The sequence below is a fragment of the Tupaia chinensis genome, unplaced genomic scaffold (genome assembly GCF_000334495.1).
Source record: "Tupaia chinensis unplaced genomic scaffold, TupChi_1.0 Scaffold000360_1, whole genome shotgun sequence".
NCBI classification, from domain to species: domain Eukaryota; kingdom Metazoa; phylum Chordata; class Mammalia; order Scandentia; family Tupaiidae; genus Tupaia; species Tupaia belangeri.
In genome coordinates this window covers 4,440,111-4,453,908 of record NW_006159856.1, presented here as the reverse complement: position 1 = coordinate 4,453,908, position 13,798 = coordinate 4,440,111, and the positions used below count along the sequence as shown (strand labels likewise).

The window sequence follows — 13,798 nt, the reverse complement described above, 5'->3', positions numbered from 1 at the left end:
GAGGACCGGGCTCGGGCAGAATTTGCAGACATCCCTCAGCAAGGCTGAAATAAGCTGGGATTCGCGGGCACCTTTCCTGACTACCGGGCTAGAGCCCTTTGCGGCCTTGAGACGCACCCCAGGCTCTGGTCTCACGGTCCAGGCTGGGGCCCTAGCTCAGGACGGCACACGTGGAGGAGGTGGCATGTTCTACCCATCACAGTCCCAGGCCTCAGTCCAGACAGTGATAGACTCCCTTCTGTGACGTCAGGCTCCCAGCACAGGGTGTGGATCTGAGTATGGGAGAAGGAGTCAGGGGATAGGAAGGTGGATCCCACTGAGTGCCACAAAATGGGCTGCAGAGAGGTGAGGGGGAGACAGGCCTGGACGAAGGGAGAGCAAGAGAGTGTGGAGGACCTGGTCTGGGGAAGCAGCTAGGATGCAGTCAGGGAAGGAGGGAGGGATCAAACACATTTGGCTTGGGCGGGGGCTGTTTGGAGATGCCATCAACAAGAGGAAGGAGGTTGGGTACAGAAAATGTGGAGCCTGAAGTACTGAGGCAAAAGCTGGCATTCCTCTCCCACCATCAGCAGTGACCCTCTACCCAGAGGAGCCAGGCCAGCCCCACACACCCTAGACGCCCAGCAGGCCGGCCAAGGGGACCATGCCTGCAGCTGCCAGTCTCCCACACCTGCCTGCTGGGATCTTTTGCCCAGAACGCAAATACCAGCCCAGCTCCGCCTCTCAGCAGTGCAACTTGAGCAAGTCCTTCCCCTTCGTGGGCATCAGGGCCCCCTCTCTGAAGTGGCTGAGAGAGGGTCTGTCACTGGCTGAGAGCATCAATGAGGCAGAGGTAGTGGGGGTGACAGCTTCCAGTTGACAGAGTCTGCCTGCCTGATGGGCACCTGGCTTCCCCACCAGCTCCTTCAGGAGCATGAACAAGCTCTGTGCCTCTCTATCTTCACTGTTAGACGCAGGGGAAGTCCTCCTCTTCTAGGTCATTTCTGAGGATTCTCTGAACTAAACCATGCTGCGCTCCAGCAGGGGCAGCCGTTGTTATAATGATTCTTCCCATGCCTAACACACGGCCCAGCACAGAGCAAGCACCCCCCAAACATCTGCTAAATATAGGAGAGGACAGAGGGAAGGGGAGCGTGCTGGCACCACCCAACCTCAGAACATACCTGCTACCCCTCACAGAGGAGCTCCCTGTCAAGCTCTGCCCACAGCCTCTGTTTCCTCCCCAGGAGAAGGACCGGGCCCCTTGTACCTTGAAAAGCTCCTAAGAGGCTCCTCGGGGGGCCCCATGATTTTCTCCATGCAGCCTGGTGAAGACGGAAGAAGGCCACCATCATGGCTCTCAGTCAAGTCCCTGTGACTCACCTGGTAGATATGCATGACCTGGTATACGCTGTGGGGACACCTATAACCTCCCAGTGAAGTTGTTCTCCCTCCCTGAGCAAGTACCCACAGAGGGGTGGGGTCTGGGGAGTCATAGCAGTTCCCAACCGGGAAGGACCTGTGGGCCATGTGGTTCCAGTATGTTCTTTCATGAGAGTAGGAACCGAGACCCAAAGAGGATCTGCCCATAGTCACCCAGCAAGTTGGTGGCAAGGGAGGGGTTGACCTTAGGTCTGTTTTCTCTTCCTGCAAGCTGTCCTCTGAGACCAGACGGTAAAACCAGCTGCTGTCTGACTTGAATCTCTGGCGCCAAGTCTTCTCAGCCTCTGGTGCCAAGAGGCGGGTGTGAATTTGAGTGACAACCTGGTGCTTGCCCTCTCTGGCCTCAGTTTCCTTATCCGTCGCATCACAGTGCACGCCCCTGAGGTTGGTTAGTAGTATTAACTACGTAATATTAGTAACACTCCTGGCCAAAAGGCAAGGCTTGGTAAATTATAGTTATTATTGTAATGATTGTTACTAAACAGACCAGGGAGAAGTATGTGCCATCCCTCAAAGATTTGCCCTTCCTCATGTGTTGAGCCATTCGTCACAGGATTAAGAGGGTAGAAAATTGATCCAATTGTGGCATCAAATGGTGGGGTCCTTAAGATCGTTAGGGTAGGGCCCCATGACTGATTTCTGATGGGTTTACAAGGTGCGGGACTTAGACAACCGCTGTGTCGTGCTCTTCCCCAAGTGAGAGGATTGTAAGATGCGCAGCAGACGTGGCCCCCAACTGTGGATGTCCAGGCTGAAAGCGGAATAAAACTGTACTTTTATAAATCACCCACTGTTATTTATTTATTTTTTAGAGAGATTTTAGAGATAGGTTGTGTGTGTTCACCTGAGAGATAGAGACAGAGACAGAAAGCAAGAAATAATCCCCGGGGGGCGGGGGTGGGTGGGAGGAATGCCATGCCACAATCCCTTCTCTTCCATGTTCCTCTTGGTCTGGGACTTGAACCGTGGTCGGCCATGTGGGAGTCCAGCGACGTAACCATTACACCATCTGCTGGTCCCAGTGTTATGTATCTTCCGTCATTATCAACAAAACAGGCTAGAACACATAAACTGGGCCAGTAGGTGTTTACGTCAGTTTTCTTGATGCTGGGACAGGAGGGGTAAGAGGAGAGAGGCCGCGTGTATGAGGCAGCCGAGCCTGGGCGGAGGGTTTTTTTCTAAGCCCAATGGGGTCGGCTTCATGCCGGGACTGGCTAAGAGGTGTAGGGAGCAGAGAACGCATGTAAAGGGGACATACAGGGATCATATCAGGTGTGGCAGACGGCCATGAGCGGGCAGCCCCATTCTGGGGCTGCTCTGTGCAAACCTGTACTTTATGTGTCATCTCAGAGGACCCTGCCATCGTCATCATCGTCGTCGTCATCGTCGACAGGTGGGAAAACTAAGGCCTTAGTCACCCAATTGCAAAGTTGCCGAGTGGCGGAGCTAGGAAGTACTCCAGGCCTTCCCGAAGAGAGCCCATGGGCTGTGGCACTATGTTCCTCCTGAATCTGTCATCACCTCCAAGGGTCATCAGGGAGGTCACATGATGAGGCTGACAGTCCTGGGGCCTCACCTGAGGTGCACAGCCAGGACGGACCTGCCCCGTGTTCTCCTGGCTAGGTCAGGCTCACACTCTGGACGTCTCCCTAGAGAAGCCTTCCCTGGCCCCAGCTAAGCCAGAGGCCACTTCTGTTCTTCAAGGCCTTTCTGTCACCGCCATATCACTCCAGTGTCCCCCAGTAGACATGTGGCCTTGAGTCAGACAGAGGTAGGCCCTGCTCACGGGGCCTCCCCAGCACCCTGGAGTGTCCAGCGCAGATAGCAGAGTGGGGCTGTGAGAGTAGCATGCGCCCTGCACTCGCTTCTCTGTGATGCCTCCACTCAGCAGAGGAAAGAGGTCAGCCCCGCCCGAGCCCTCTCCTGCATTCCTGACCCCTCCCTGGGCCTGCTGAGGCCTCCCACAAATTGCTTCTATGGAGAGCAGCACAGCAAGGCTGGACTCACCTGGGGCCTGGTCTAGAAAGAAAGAAGTCAGCTTGGAAATCGAGTTCTGCGGAAACCCTGCAACTCAAAGGCAGGCGCTGTTATGGGAGCAGGCCGTGTCCAGAGGCTACGTTTAGCCCTGCTCAGATGGAACCTCCAGTGTGCGCTCAGCAACGCTGCAGGGTTTTTATCCTTTCTTCACCTCCAGATACAGCCCAGGAATTGATTTACTTCACAGTCAAATGGAGAAACTAATGAAATATGATTTCATTGTGGGATCTTTCCAACCACTCAATAATTTAAAACCATGCCATATGAAACCAGAAGTAAAAATAGCGTGTGACTCCGGCCCAGTGCCTGCTTCCTCTCAAACAGGTCCGCACACCTGGGTCCTCGGCTAAGGCAAGCCCAGCCTCACCACCACACGCCGATGGCTCTCCCGAATCCTCCACGTCGGTTACAAAGCAGAAGAGGGCTGCCCTGGGTGCTCGAAGCATTGACCATCTCTAAGAGCTGAGTCCGTTCTGGAATCTCAACTGCCCAGTGAACTCTGAGTGGTTGGTAGACTTGGCAACATTTTGCCATCACAGGAAAGTCAGGAGAGATGGTTCGTTCAAGTGATGGAATGCAGTAGAATATATAGGCCAGATTCTAGAAATGACTCACACCATGCAAGGCCCCGATTTGGCTGGTCATCAAAAAGCCTTTCCTCTAATTAAATCTTATGCTTGTGCAGCAGAAAGAGATGAGGAAATGCAGGAACATGTAAGAGAAATAGAAAAGAGAAGGAATAGTAAGTGGCAAGCTCCAGGGCAAGGTGCCACATTTATTGAGCACCTGCTGTATGCTCACCCCTGTGCTAGGAATGAGATAGAGGCAGGCTGGTGTGGCCCTCAAAGCAGTAAAGCATGGAGGTGTATTAGTCAGTAAGGGCTGTGTAACAAAGGGTCACTCATTGTTGTTTAAGGGGGCTTACATCATAGAAACGTACTGTGCTCTCACAGCTCTGGAGGCTGAGATCCGGGTGACAGAAGGAGAGGTTCTTTCTCAGGGCTGTGAGGGATGCTCTATTTTAGGCCTTTCCTTGGCTCATAGAAGCATCGCTTTAATCTCCACCTTCACCTTCATATGATATTCTCCCTATTCATGTGATTGTCTTTGTTTAAATTTCCCCTTTTTGTAAGAACACTGGTCACACTGGATTAGGACCCATCTTAATGATCTCATCTTAACTAATCATATCTGCAATGACCCTATTTTCAATAAGGGCACATTCTAAGGTCCTGGGGGTTAAGTTTCAGTCTATGAATTGAGTAGGGGACAGAATTCAGCCCACCACAGGGGCTAGCGCTGCAGAGACAGATCCGTTCAGGGTGACATGCGAGTGCGTAGCAGGTCACAGAGTGGAGACAGTGGAGGAGGCTCCCGGTAGAAAGTGTGTATCAGCAAGCACAACCACACAAGACCACTGAGAGAGGGCAGAGGCTGGAGGGGCCATGTGTGAGCAGCCTGCAGGTCAGGGTGAGGGCTTGGCACTTGTCCCCGATCAGCACAATGTCCCAAAAGCTTTAAGCAGGATGAAACAAGGCCAGTTTTGCATTTTGGGAATATCACCATCTGTAGAGAGAATGGAGGATGCAGGCAGGAGCAGGCAGCCAGGTCAGGGGTAGGCAGGAGGGAGTGAGGCAGGAAAGAGCTAGAAAGCACACGCGCTCAGGTGTGGGGGAGGTAGGGCCAGAGTTAGGTGCCCCCGCCCCCCAGGCCTGGGTGACCAGGGCTCGCCATGATTCCATGCCCTGGTTGGGTGGGCACACCAAAAGAGGTGTGTAAAACATGGGCGGGGCAGCTGCCTGGTGGGTGGTGTCTGTAACCAAGGCCAGAAGCAAGGAGAGTGGACAGGAGCCAGGGTGCAGGGTGCAGGGAAGGTGAGAAGAGCAGGGGGATGCTGAGAGAGCCAGAGGATGAGGGGGGCTCAGGACAAGGACAAGAGGAGTGGCCAGGGAAATGGGAGGAGGACCAGAGGGGGAAGATACCCAGCAGGGGTGTAAGGAAGAGGTGTTTCAGGAAGGAGGGAGATAGGTGGGTTCATGTCCTAGAGCTACCATAACAAAGTCCTACTCTCTGACGGTTTGAAATAATAGCATTTGGGCCAGCAGGTGGCATAGTGGTTGAGTTGCTGGATCCCACATAGGTGACTCCACAGTTCAAGTCCTGGACCCAGCAGATTGAAAAACATGCCTGACACATGTGCATACATGCCCCCAAATCTTGAGAGAACAGAGGAGAAGGGATTGCAGCATGGCTATCCCTTGGGAGGTGATTTCTCACTTTCCCTGTCTCTCTTTGTCTCTCTCCAGAGAGCACACACTCCCTATGGAAGAAAACGAAAACAAAACTAGAATGTATTCTCTCGTGGTGTTGGGGGCCGGAAACCTGCCATCCTGGCGTCATCGGGACTGTGTCTCTCTGAAGACTCTAGGGGAGGACTCTTCCTGCCTCTCCAGCTTCTGGTAGCCCTGCCAGCCATGTCCCTGGCTGTGGCTGTATTACTCCAGCCTCTGCGGCTGTCACAGCGGACCTTCTCCACGTTCTCTCTCCTCCACCCGTGGGGATGCCAGTGCTGGGATGTGGTACTGTGATTGGGTCGTTGCAGAAGTCACATTTTTGCATAGAAAACACGTCATGACTTTCCTGTCAGTCCAATAGTGTGACTTCCTCTTAACCAACTGCTTTGCAAAGAACCATTTTCCAAATAAGCCCGCACTCACAAGGGGTTAGGACTTCAGCACATCGTTTTCAGGGGCACAAGTTAGCCCACCCCCGTGGGATCACCATGGTGTCCCACTGTGGTCAAGAGCGGTGGACTACCAGACCCCGAGGGAGAGCTGAAGCCTAAGGAATTCCAACTGCAAAGAAACTTAGGCCCAGAGAGGCCAAGTCCCCTGGAACCAAGTCCCCAGCCAGCTAGAGACCACCCGATCTCCCAGGCGGGTGACCGTTTCTGGTGGGCTTCCTGGCTTTATTTCTGATTTTTTCCCCTGTCATGTTCTACTTGTCGATGACAGCCCGGACACATGACTGAGCAGGGGGCTCGGCGTCAGCTGTCCCTGACCGTGAGACCAGCTCTGTCCTGGGTGGACACAGGGGTCCCGTCCGAAGCCTGGCTTGGCCTTGCTGGCCCCGACTTGCCGGCATCCCAGGGCTGACAGTCAGTCCTCACCCGTGCACTCTTGCCTCTCCTGCCTGCTCGGTGTGTGAGTGGGTCTGCCTCCTGGGGAGGACGGTCTGCAGGAAAGACCCAGCTCGCTCAGAGCCTGCCGGGCCCTTGCAATGCAGGGACGGTTCTGAGGAAGCTGGGCCATGAGCCCTTTCCCGCGTCCCTGCCAAGGGCTTTTCACTCACGGTCTGTCAGGCCTGTGTTCCTCTGAGGTCAGGTCTTGCCCCCGGCCCTTCCATGGCCAGTGCAGGGCAGCGCCACTGGAATTTCCTTCTGGGGCTCTAGCCAAGCTCCTGGGACAGGAACTACACGCTTGGTTTGATGATGACGTCAAATAGCACTGCCGGGGAAGGCTCCGAGACGCACATTCTAGTATCTCCCTATTAACAAAGCCAGGGCTGGCCCCGTGGCCTAGTGGTTAAGGGAGCTGGATCCCACTGGGTTCTTCTCTGTGTGGTCCCAGCCCTGGAAACCTGAAAAACATGCCCAGGAGTGTGCGTGTATGCCCCAAATTCCAGCAGGATGGAGAAATGAGGAGAAGGGATTGTGGCGTGACCGTGCCCTATGGGGGGGGGGTGCTTTTCCCTCTCCTTCTTCATCTTTGCTCTCTGGCAAGTGCATGTGCTCCCTGGCAATTAAAAAAAAAATTGTGTTGGGACCAGCAGTTGGTGTAATGGCTATGTCGCTGGACTCCCATGTAGTCGACCACAGTTCAAGTCCCAGACCCAGTTAAACTCATGTCAGGTGTATATGTGTGTGTGCCCAAGATCCCGAGAGGAGAATGGAGGAGAAGGGATTGCAGCGTGGCCATCCTCCCTGGAGGGTGGTTTTTTGCTTTCTGTCTCTCTGTCTCTCTCTGGCTTTCTGGTGAGCACAAACTCCCTATAGCAAAAAAACTCAAAAAAAAAAAAATCACGCTGTGCTCTATAAACATGTACAATAGAAATAAAATAAAAATATAAAAAGCAAAAACCAGAATAGCTCCTGGCACCCCAGACCCCACCCCACAGCTCCTGCCTGTCTCCCATGGTTTTACTCTATCCCACCCCTCTGTCTCAGTGACATACTTGGGACGCCACGGGGCTCCACCAAGGAAACGAATTTCCACACGTGTGTTTTTGGTTTAGTTGCCATCTCAGCAGGCTCCACGCGGGAAGTACTTCACGCTTTCTCCATGTCACTGGTCCCCTCTCCTCCCTGCCCTCCTCCCCCAGGCAAACACACCATGTCACGGTGATGAAGCCCACCTCCGAGCTGAGGCCCACACTGGCCAGTGTCGTGTCTGCCTAGCCAGGCCCAGTCCCACGTGTTCACATGCCATCTAGGTGTCGCTGTGCAGTGCACTGCGGTCAGCCAGGCAGTCAGCCGACTCGACTGAAGGCGATGACCCTTGGCCACATGGGTGGGCCCTGTGCAATCTGCTGAAGGCCTTCGGTGCAAACACCAAGGCCGCCTGGAGGAAGGGATCCACCTCAAGACTGCAGCATAGAAATCCTGCCTGGCTTCTAGCCTATTGGCCCGCCTGCGGATTTTGGACTTAGCAGCCCCACAGTCCCCTGAGCCAACTCTTGTGTACCTACCGACTCCACATATCCACTTAACTACCTACCTGTCCATCCATGCACCCACCCAGCCAGTCAGCCACCTCTTTCTGAGACCCCAGGCTGAGACACCTTCCAAATCTGTCACTTCTCTGGCCCCAGGTCCCCAGTCTGCAAGCAAATCTGTCACTTCTCTGGCCCCAGGTCCCGGGTCTACAGGCTCCAGGCTGAGCTCAGCCTGTCTGTGACTCTGTCCCCACCCATTCTGGCTCCAAAAGTGGTCCCTGCCACCGTCCTCCCTGACACCAGAGAATCTCTCTGGAGACACCCCTTCTGCCCTTTCACATTGGTTCAGTTCCATGCCAGATCCTGCCTCTAGAACCTTCCACTGGTGCCCAGCTTCCCCATGGTAGCCCTTGCCCAAGCCCCCTTTCAGCTGGGTGGTCACAGCTACCTCCTCCTCGTCTCTTCTCTTGCTCCCACACCCAGTACCTCCTTCTGCAGCCAGAGGGTTCTTCCAAATCAAAGTAAATCAGGCAGGTCACTTCCCTGCTGAGACCGCCAGTGGGAGAAGGAGCTGCGGCCCAAAGGGCCCCCTTCCCCTCTCTACCTGGCCAGCTCCTGTTCACTCCTTAAGAATCAGTCCAGGCATCACCTCCTCTGGGAAGTCTCCCCTGACCCTTGAACTGAACTGAGTATTCTCCTGAATTTCCACAGATCCTCCTCCTTTCACAGACCTGGTCCCACGGGGTTGCTGCCGCTTCATCTCCTTCCTCACTAAGCAGTGAGCTTTGATACCATGAGCCCCGAGAGAAGCTGAGACGGGAAGGCGCAGAAACGGGCTGGGGACAGAATGAGACAAGAGAGCCCAGGCAGGGGAGCGTACTTTACCCGACTTTTTAACTCCAGTATGGGGAGCAATAAAAAATCAAATGCTTAGGCCCTATCTTGTTCTAATGGGTACTTGGGGTTTCCTACAAAGAAAACCTTACCATAGAAAGATCTTTAGAACAGCCAGCTAAGACATCTACAACAAGAAGAGCAGGAAGCAGCCCGTGCAGAGGCCACGCTCTGCATCTCTGCCGTGGGTGGTGACCACAGCCGAGGGCAGCCCCACCTGCGAATCCGCGCTACCCGGAAGCTCCAGCAGAGAGAAACACGGCCAGTTACATAATTCTCTCTGTCCATAGGATTAGACAAATTTGCCGAGAAGCAGCTCTCAGCTTCTGATCCTAAGACTTGGGGAACCTGCTCCTCCAGGTCCTGGGTGGGGGTAAGGCCAGCCTGGTTCATCCACAGACCGCAGTGAATACAACATGTATCCCAGAGGGCTCCTTCTCCTAATTATGCTTTCCTCCTGTCGTACTCCTTCCTGTCCCTTTGTATTGCTGGACAGAGGTCTGGGGCTTACTCCCATTTAGGGACACAAAAGGCAAATGTCTCTTTAAAGGAACTTTATTGTATAAGTAAAGATTTTTTTTTTAACAGAAAAGTCACACATAATTTCATGGTAAAAAAAGTGACGCCATCCATATCTCTCAGACACTGTGCTTAAGGGGAGCGTCTAAACAGGCCAATGAGTTTCTTTACTTCACTGCCCCCTGGTGGCAGAGTGCTGTAATTGAAGGCATACTATCAGGGACCTTGTCTCCTCCCTTCTCTGCTGTTACATTCAGCCTATGATAAGTGGGCAGACATTGCTCTTGGCAAGAAAACAAAAAAAAAAGAAAAAAAAAACAAGCATCTGCCTTCAGCCAACACAGAGACATAAAGGAGTAATTTCTCACAAGGTCTTCAACAATCCCTGAGCACCCCCAACCGCTTCCTGATTTCTGAGGTCTTGGGTTCAGAGGTTGTGCCTGTTTGTAATCATGATTTAAGCAAGCACACAAATGTGGAGACGGTGGGTCAGCCAGTCAGAAATTTCTAAATCCCTGTCTCCTGGTTGGCTGTTTACCTAACTTCCATTTCTCCTTGCAGTGCTGTAATTATTGTTCGGTACACAGACTTCACAGTCAACTGACCCATCCTCGGCGCAGCAGGTTCTGATGGGTTTAAGAAGGACTCCATTTCCCTGGTGACATAGATGGGCTACATCTGTCAGCACTCTGCATCCCCTTGACACAAGATCTGTTCCAAGAAGGGCACAGGATCCATTCCGGTCAGTGGGATATGGGAGGCAGCTTGCTGAGGAATGCTGGAAAACCCGTAGCCTCGCCTTTACGAGAGAGCTCCGGAAGATGCCCTCTCTCTCTTGGTCTAGCTATGGAGTGTGCGATGTTCACCAGTGACAGCTAATTGCAATTTTGTGCCCACATGGGAAGTCAGCCTGAGAATGAGGCTGATACCAGAGGGGAATCATGGAGAAGTAGGCCCAGAGCTTCTGGATCTAGCTAATACTAAAGGCCAAATACCTCTAGACTTCTAGGTCCACGAGCCAAGGGAGATCTTTCTGTTTGAGCCACTGGATTGAATGTTTTGTTATTTATAACTCTACCCCCAAACCCCTGAAATGACCAGGGTTTGTGATGTCTCTGAAATGAAAGCCATTAGGCTTAAGAGTCCTTGGCACGGTCTCTCTCCAGATAGCATCATTTGGATTGTTTCTGGTTTGAAGGCCCAGAGCAACCCAGGAAGCTCTCATCCCCTCACTTACTCCTTAGTCTGGCAGGCATGCCTAGGGGATTCCTGAGAGCCTCCAGCTGCCTGATCCTTCTACAGAACTGGAAAGAACGACAACAAAACTTCCCAGCAAAACTCGGAGGGAGAAAGGATTGTATGTCAGGGATCTCCTTATTACTCAACCTGTGAAATACAGAAGGAAAAAACACCTCCTCTGTGGAATGTCTCCTGGGTCCCCAGTGCCCTGATAAAAGACTTCAGACTAGCCCCAGTGTCTAGCTCATTAATCATAATTGGCAATATTGTCTTGCAGCTTCTTGAGGGAGAGGCCTGAGACCAAGGGTCCTATTTTGCAGCAAAGAAGGTGTCCTTGAGCCACAGGCCATGGGATCCACTTGTCCTGCCACCTAACCTACCCCAGGGGAGCTGATGACTCAGCCCAATGGGTTCCCTCCTTGGGTGGGCCCTGTTTCCCAGGATACAGTGTGTATATTGATTCAATGGGCAGCGCCTTGGGCCTGAAACCAAGGGATAGAAGCGAGGCCAGCCCTGTCACCAGCACTCACAGTGCGCTGGATGTAGAACTCAGGTTTCCACCTCTGTAGTCTCTGCTGTAGTGAAGGCCTTGGTTCAGGGCCAGGGGTTGGCGATGCCTCTGCCAGCCGACAGGGTAAAGGTTCCATTGACCCATTGAACTTGAAACTATTAAAGGGCATTTCATAATAATGGGCTGGAAGGCGAAGAAGGGGTGTTCTACTGCAGGGTGTGGGTGGGCAGGAGATAGTAGTCGACCCTTTGGATCCAAGGAGCCAGGGCTGCCACTTCACGGTGAGGGCAGGCAGGAGTAAGAAGTCTGAAGCCCAGAAACTTCACGGCATCTCTGTGTGCTTCCATGCCCAGAGTTAACAGTGTAGCGGCCATTGCGGCAATTCCTGTGTTTCGGGGCAAGCAGCTGAGGGCCGAGGCCCTGAGGGTGGAGGTCTGGTCAGGAGCCTCGCTGGTGTGCTGTCAAGGCTGTTGGCCCCTGGCACGGGAGGGGAGGAGGAGGACGCTGAGGATCAGCTGGAGCCTCAGGCTGGTTGAAGCAGTGGAGAGGGGGCTTGTGTGCTCAGCTTCCTGTGACCTCTGTGGAGACTGGCCCGCCTCGGGGGCTCCGTGGGATGAGAGTGAGGAGAGCGAGGAGAGCAGCGCTGAGCTACGCAAGGCTGGGCTGGCCGGGTCCGCTCAGGCGCAGCCTCCTCCATTCCGGCTGGGACTGAGAAGCCAGTTTTGCAGAGGTATGACCCCTTGGCTGTCCCCTCTTGTTCTGCCCTGGGCTTTGCTGACACTGGCAGGGATGCCTGGTGTTTCCTGTCACTCCGGCCCAGGAGCATGAGGGAAGTGACAATCACAGGACTCGTGACACATGCGGCATGACAGGACAGACAGACCCCTCTTCCCTGCCTCGAGGGACAGTTCTGAGCACAGGTTACACAGCCCCTCGGAAGATCCCAGGAACCACGCCCAGCTGGTGTGGCGGCCAGCCCCATGGAGCTCCTGTAGGGGCCACCCTCCCTCCCGGTCCCCCAGTCCTACTCCTATTCCAGGGCACTTCTCAGGTAGCCTCTTCATCAGGAGCCTCCAGTTCTGCTTTCTAGGGAGGGTAGCTGCAGTCAGGGAACAGGTAGGAGTGGAGGCTGCCGAGGCCACAGAGACTGCGGAGGCTCAGGGCCAGGCCTGGGGGAGCTCGGCTGCCAAGCACGGGTGCTGGGCAGGTGTGCTACTTGGGACCAGAGAAGGGAAGTGGAGGAGGCTTCATGCCGAGTAACTGCTGTCTCAGCGGGACCCAGGAGATACACCAGGCACGTACATGGCAGGAGAGAGGAGGGAGGTGGAGGAGAGACAGGGAGATGGAGACATGACAGGGAGGGTCTGGGTGGGGAGAGGGCCAGCAGAGGCACGTGGTGTTTGGGATGAGCTTAGCAGCCTTCCTCAGCCCGCACTCGGAACTGCAGGACTCCAAACTGGGGAGGGACAGTTTTGCCAGCTCTCCAGGGACCGCAGGGCTGGAACCCCTGTGGAGGCAAGACAGTGGGCGCCTGAGGGCATTAGGGATTGATTCCCGCCCCCTTGATGAGGAAAGCTGAAGGGAAAAAAAAAATTCCAAATAAGGTCCATTGACAATAGAATCTCACTCCACCATAACTGTTATTTCCTATTTCTAAAAAGCACCCAGGTTGCCATGACGGAGAGACGAGAAACGAGAGGGTTTGAGGAAATGCTGGCTGCTGATGAGTAATCTGACCTGTCTCCAAATAACACCTCTCCATCTTCTCGCTCAGAGACAGAGGGCTGGGAGGAGGGAGGTACGGAAACTAGTGGGCTTTGCAGTCCCCAACTTCTAATCAGGGGACACTCCCCATGAGGCTTTTCTTAGTAAATACGTCCATAACCTGATGGCCAGCTTTGCCGTGGTCATGCTGCCATTCCCTCTTTGGATCTCACTGTTCTAACTTTTATTTGTTTATTTTAGTTTTTGCTATAGGGCGCAAGCACATGCCAGAGAAGACAGAGAGAGAAAGAGAGAGAGAGAGAAGGAGAAACCACCCCCTGGAGGGATGGCCACGCCACAATCTCTTCTCCTCAGTTCTCCTCTCAGGATTTTGGGCACACATGCACACACATACGACGTGTTTCTGGAGCCACTGTGTCTGGGACTCATCCAGAGTCAGCCATGTGGGTCCGGCACCTTAACCACCATGCCACTGCTGGCCCTCACTCTTCTGATATTTAAAATGGGCTTATTCACGTGCGTCGCAGGCTGGTTGAGAAGCTTCTGGGAGGCAATGCTCGTAAGTAAGTGCTCATGGAACGGGTCCCATCCAAGACGTGGATGGTGGGGTGAGAGGCTCCCCAAGCACCTCTGTCAGCCGCTTAGCCACCCTGCACCTCCCTGACTTCCGGGGAGAGGGAGGAAGGGGGTGGACACCGCTGGCAGCCGCGACCCCGAGCCCTGGCACGCCCCGATGCC

At 54.0% G+C, this 13,798-nt stretch overlaps 1 long non-coding RNA gene across 1 annotated transcript; it reads left to right on the top strand.

The window, feature by feature from the left end:
• Window positions 1–281: 281 nt before the first annotated feature.
• LOC102487560 (uncharacterized) lies at window positions 282–2,177 on the top strand. Its single transcript, XR_335217.2, has 4 exons — window positions 282–345; window positions 1,227–1,365; window positions 1,634–1,806; window positions 2,078–2,177. It is a non-coding gene; the product is annotated as an uncharacterized LOC102487560 (long non-coding RNA).
• The last annotated feature ends 11,621 nt before the right edge of the window (window positions 2,178–13,798 follow it).